This window comes from Adiantum capillus-veneris, chromosome 27, assembly GCF_014529385.1.
Source record: "Adiantum capillus-veneris isolate H3 chromosome 27, ASM1452938v2, whole genome shotgun sequence".
NCBI classification, from domain to species: domain Eukaryota; kingdom Viridiplantae; phylum Streptophyta; class Polypodiopsida; order Polypodiales; family Pteridaceae; genus Adiantum; species Adiantum capillus-veneris.
Genome location: NC_140957.1, coordinates 62,343,942 through 62,350,444, shown reverse-complemented (window position 1 = coordinate 62,350,444; position 6,503 = coordinate 62,343,942).

The window sequence follows — 6,503 nt, the reverse complement described above, 5'->3', positions numbered from 1 at the left end:
TTTCCACTTACCACATTTCGAGCCAATCTTAGTTGCATCTAACATATCTTTGGTCAAGATATCCCAAACTTGGTCTTCTTTAGCCAATGAGACCACAATTTTGGCGCAGGAGGCCTCAACATGGGCAATTGGGTTAAGAATTTCGAGACCTCCTTGGTCCACTAGTCAAGCAACTGACTCCCATCTGGCCCATCGCCATGGTCTGGAGAATTTTGTGTTGTTTTTCCATAAAACTCTTTTTACTAGTTTTAAGAACTCTTTCCACTGACACTTAGCCATCTTGAGAAGTGGACTCGTGAAGCAATATAGGGGAGCATAAATGAATTTATCGCTTTAATCTGGCTCGCGAATGGGAGAAGAGCATACTCCCACCTTCTCATTTTTGTTCTGACTTTTTCAAGGACCCAATGAAATCTTTGTTTGTGAGTTACATCCACCCCCAAGGGGGGCCCCAGGTGCCTGAAGATATTCCCTTTTGAGACAATCTCACCTGATCAATCAGAAGGATCAAAGGATTAATTTTTTGACAAGGAAAACAGCCTTGACTTCTCAATATTACACTTGGAACCCGAAGCCACGACAAATGTTTGCACAATCTCCATAGTTTTTCGGACAACCTAGGGACATGCCTTCAAGAATACGAGCGATTTTTTTGCGAACATTTTTTCCATGAGCTTATCATTGCTCGGTAAAGTGAGCCTTGTAACTCCTCTCGCGTAGCATTGGCTTCAAGCATCGTGATGAGAGGATGCGATTCAATGGCGAAAAGCAAGGGGCAAGGGGGCATCCCTACTTAATAGACCTTTTGACCTCGAAGGAGCCCACAATTCTATCATTAAACAAGAGCTCTAACTGGCTGCCAGCTCCCAATGTGTGAATGAGGCGACATAGGCGAGCCAAAAGCCCAGAGCTTCCATGTCAGCTTCTATATTTGACCACTTTATTATGTCATAAGCCTTATCAAGGTCAAGCTATAGCAAAATGCATCTTGATTGGTGGAGGCTGCATATTCGATGCCCACCATTGATGCCAAGATGTCATAAATGGAACTTCCTTTAATGAACCCATGCTAATGGGGGAGAGATGATCTTGTTTAGTAGGGGGGCTAGTCTGAGGGCTACTACCTTGTCAATAATTTTGTAAGCTACTAACATCATCATAATAAGGTGCCAATGCTTAAGTTGGGAGTAGAAAATATGTTTGGGGATGGGTCTGATAAGCCCTATCTTCACACTTGTATCCAACGACGTTCAATAATGGCTTGGTTAGCCAACCGTGTGACTGGGACCTTGAGATCATCTCAAAATTCTCTAAAGAATTCAGTCATCATCTCATCCCAACTAAGGGATTTTTCCTTGCCAAGAGCTTGCAATGCTAGTGAACATTCATCTTTGGAGAATGGCCCTTCTAGGCGGTTGGCTTTCGATTGGGGAACCTTCTTCTCAACACTCTCAAGGAAAGTCTCTCTGGCTTCATCCACTTCCTGGGATTTTTTGGTTGGCCAATAATCTGGCTTAAATAGTTCAACATTAGGCCAGTCATATCATCTTGGTTCTGAACTACAATCCCTTTCTCATCATGGAGTGAGTGGACGCGGCCGCGACTCTTCTTGACTTTCAAAGCCCTAAAAAATGTGCTTCATTAGAGGCTTCCGGTTGTAGGAAAGTCTCCTTGGAGAGCAATCTCGCCTTCTTGATTTCATCAAGTTGTTCATTAGCCAAGTTAGATTTAGCTTCGAGCCACCGCTTGTGCTCATTCTCAGTAGCTAGCCTAACATCCTTTCTTGAGGTTAGTGGAGCCACCTCTGTTGTGAGATGCTTGAGGTGCACCTCACTATCTTTTTCAATCCGAGAGCCTGAGATTGATCGCTTTTTGAATGCTTTGATCGCGGATAGATCCCAAGCCTTAGGTTTATTGAGATCCACATCTTTCTTGAGCTTACCCAATGCTTTCTTGGTGAGGCTTCTAAAAAGACGGTCCTTGAACATGTGTGGCCGTGTTATAAAGAAGATTTTTCTCCCTTTTCGGGGTTTGCCCCTCCCCTTTTGCTTTCTTGAGTTGTATGTGTAGGGCATGTGATCCAAAAGGCTTTTTCTCTAGCATTGCCGGGATCCAGCCATCTTGGTGAGAGCAAGAACATTTGTCAACCCTAGAGGCAGTTCGGGCATAGTGGAGACTTTTGGTAACCCAGGCATGTTGTTCTAGGGGCCCACCTCCCACAAATCAACCATAGCCCACTTCTCACACAAGCTCAGCCATTTAGATTTTTTAGTGCCAGCCGAGTGCCAGTTAGCATACTGGTGGAACATGTTATGTCCTTACTCTTCTCTACCATATTGAAATCCCCAACCATCAGCTACTCCCCTTCTATCGGAGTATCCATGAGATGCATCCACAATTCAGCTCTATCCTTTGAACTACAACGGTCATACACATTCACAACGGTGAGGGACTGATCATCCCACCTAATTTCGACTCCAAGGACTCTGCCAGAGGGGTAGTTAAGAAACATCTTTGGTTCCAATTATCTCTCTATAATAAGTAGAATGCCATTGAATCCTTCACTTCCTTCCCCATAGAATACAAGCTCTTTTCCTAAAGCCTGCTTTCTCCTACTGCGAGTATCCAAGTGGTGTTCTTGGATGGCCGAGCAATTGATTGCTTTCTCCTTCTTAACTTCATCCGAGAAGAGGGCACTCTTCTTCCGGGTTTTTAATACCTTCACGTTCCAAGAATGGATAGCGAGAGTATCCATCATTGGGAGAGAGGGATGAATCCTTCAACATCCGACCCCTGCCTAGTCACCACATCCCTGATCCCAGGCGAATCCGAAGGTTCCGAGTCTAGGGATTTCTTTTCTTGAAGCACTATAAAGGCGTTGTGAAGAGGAATGACCCACGTCCCCCCTTTCTGTTGCGCGAGGGGAGGGACAAAACCTTTCCCGTTCATAAGTGACATGGAATCCCTTGCCACTTCTTTTACCCTTTTGGCCCTCTTCGGACCTGGGATTTGCACCGCCAACGTAGTTGTCACTATCATAATCTTAGGTGTCGAAGCAGGAAAAGCAAACAAATTTTCATTGTGTGAGAATTCGAGGATTTGTAGTGTGAGGTTTCCCTTCTCCAAAGTCTTCTGTACTACTTGGTGTCCACCTTGTCACAAATCATAGCCTCCTTTACCTCCCCTAATATTGCCCCTTCGTTACTCTTTACCTGATTCACATTCTCTTCCATTGCGATTTCCTTAGCATGGAAATGGTTGTCGTTCCCTTCACCGAAAACTTGTGTTGCAGGATCGATATTCACTTTAGTCTTCATGGAGCTATCCTTGGCAAAGTGTTCGAATTTTTTACACTCAAAACAAGCCCCAAAGTAAGTCTCGAAATTGAGTGGAATAATTATCAGCCTAGCTCTGACATCGATCACCATGCTTAGGTGGTGTCTTAGAGACATTCCATCCTATACATACCCTATTAGAGGACCTGCCTAGACCTCTCTTGTTAGGAACAAACAAGGGGGTGCCCAGTTGACTGGCAAGCATCTTGATATATCCTAGATCCAGCTAGGCAATCCCACCAATCCAAATTTATTTATATTTCTCTATATCATGTAAGTTGGTTAATAATACTTGGATCCTATGTGCAAGGGGATGACTATTGAACATCCTCGCCAAGAAAATGGGCTATAGTCGGTGATAGAAGATTATCCTTATGCATCTGATGGCATCTTGGTGTGGAAGTGTATATGTAGGCAAAGACAAACAAATTGAGAGAAAGATACACAAAGAGGTAGAGAGAGAGAGAGAGAGAGAGAGAGAGAGAGAGAGAGAGATGGATGATACAAATTTGAAGGTTGGATTTGCCGACCCTCTTATAAGGTCATTGTTATATAGTAGTTATTAAAGCTTGCATGCATGTTCTCTCCCGTCACTGTGTCCCAATTACATCGACTCTGTTCTTCTCTTGAAATCAAAAGGTTAGATGTGTCATAATTTGCACAGTTCACCTTTGTCGTCGAGTGATATTATGTTCCAAACTTTGGGTATGGTTGACAAAAGAGATGCTTAAAGCTTTAAGAGACCATTTCTTTGAGTCTTTGGTTGCACAATTGTGACAATAAAGATTTGTTTTTCCTTCTTAATTTAACCCCTCTTCGCCCAACCTAAACATAGTTGCCTTCTTGTGATTGGTTGGTATTCAAAAGGCATTAAATTAGTAGTTGAGGGAAGCAAGCAGATAAGCCTCAACAAATTTCATATCTTTGGATAGCTTCTAGAACAAAAATCTATTTCTCCAAACGAAACTATAAACTCACATTTAAAACATATTTGCTACTTTTTGGAAAGCAATCTTTTGTGAAGGTAGTGTTTTTGCTACCCAGTTTCTGTGAACAAAGCCTAGTTTGTGCTTAGCTTTTTGGTTGTTGCTTTTTTTTTTTTGCAAATGAATCGCATTGCAATAGTTATAAAAAGAAATGGTGGACAAAATTGAGACGCTACTACAATTACAAGAGCATGATGTATGTATTGTAAATTAGGGCGGGCCAAAGGATGCTCGAGGGACTCCAAGAGCTAGGACCCAAGCTCACTAAGTAGATCGATTTTATGTCTTAGTTCAAGCGTTGATGATGTGTGGTGGCTTGGATAGGTTAGTTTAGAGTGAAGCGAGGAACCAATGTGAAGGCCGATCAAGAAGCACAACAAGTCACAAACTAAGAAAAAATTGCTACATATGAAAAAATACGCTAAGGTGATGCCCACACGAAGAGGGGCTAATCGTTATGGATTACCCCTCCCTCCCTCCACAAACTATACCCTTTTAGTGGACCTCAAAGGGTGCAATTAGAATATGGGCTCATGAGTCGTTACCCCCCTCCCTTTGCATGCATGCGTGCGGTTGTGGGGGTTACCTAAGTAAGGTTAGTGTCTTTGCCAAAATCTTTGTGGATACCACCTTCAAGATTCTTTGTGTTCTTCACTATCCATATTAAAACTTTATTGCAACACTTGGATTCGAACCAGAGATGTCATGCACAATAAACTCCTTTGTTAACCACAACACCCATGACTTCTCGATATTCTTTACATGGGCGGCCTTAAAATATTAAAATACGAGCCCTTAGTTGTCGCCCTCCAATGCCTTTCCCCTCTTCACATGTAATGGAAATGGCCTCTGAACTTTGAGAATAGCGGAATTAAAGAGAGCATTTTTGTGAGACTACTTTGAGAGCATAGAGGGTGCGGTGCACTTAATTGATGGTAGCAACATAATCATAGTACTTAATTAACTTGGCATGAACAATACTTTTGCAAGAGAGAGAGTTTAAAGAACTTAACAACAATTGAGGACCGGATTTATACGGAGCTAGTTTCCCCTCCAATAGGCATTTGTATTATAGGTTCTTCCATCAAGAGAGACTTGGTACAATACACTTTTTGTGTTCCTTGTGACCTAAGTGATGCAATGAAAATGAAAAGCTTCATGCATCACGAGCATAACATAAACTTTGCAAAAAGCATTAACTATCCCAAGCTTCACTCCCAAGGCCTCAAACACCTTCAAAGGTGGAGAGAGCTAGTAAAGAATGAGGGTAGGAAAGAGGAAGAAGAAACATTCATAAGAGAAAGAAGTAGTTCCTCACTTATAATCACTCTTCTTGCTAGCATACATAATAGCATAGTAATGAAGATAGAGAAGATGGCAAGCTTAAGCATTGAAGCATGGCTCTTGGTTGGATCTGCATTCTATAGCCAAGAGTGTTGGTATAGGCTCTCAACTTCTCTACTAGCAAGGAGATGAAGCTCTTGCACTTTGCACTGCACACAATGAGAATGTGTGTGTGTGAGAGAGAATGAGTATGAGAATGTCAAAAATTATCCCTGCTCTCTCTCTCTCTCTCTCTCTCTCTCTCTCTCTCTCACACACACACACACACACACACACACACACACACATCTCTATTGGCCCTTGCCAGGCTTGGCCAATCACCTTAGGTGGTCATTTCAAGCAATAGGGATAGCATTTGGACAAGTGTCCTTTCCCCTTTTGAGAGAGAGGCTTGATAATTGTTGAAGTAATTAATTAATTAATCTAAATGCTCATTGGACCCCTTAGCTTATCAATAGGATTCAAGCTCTGGCTCTTCAAGAGAGTAACATGGGTAGGGGCTTGACATGTGTCCTTGCTGCCACTTGAGGCTTGGCTTACCTTCTGTGTGCGTGTGTGTTCTCTCTCACCTCCCTAGCTTTGGGGCTCACCCCCTCCTTTGTAGAAATGCCTTTGACTTATGAGACACAAGCACTTAATCAACAAGCACAACAAAGCACATCAAGCTTGGGTAGTGTTCCCACAAGCACTTCAAGCTCCCTAATCGGCAAGCACAACAAGCATCTTAGTCAACAAGCACAAAAAGCACCTTAGTCATCAAGCACGACAAACACCTCAAGCTTGGGTAAGGGTCCTACCTCAAGCTTATCTAAGGTCAAAGTACTTTTAACACTAACCT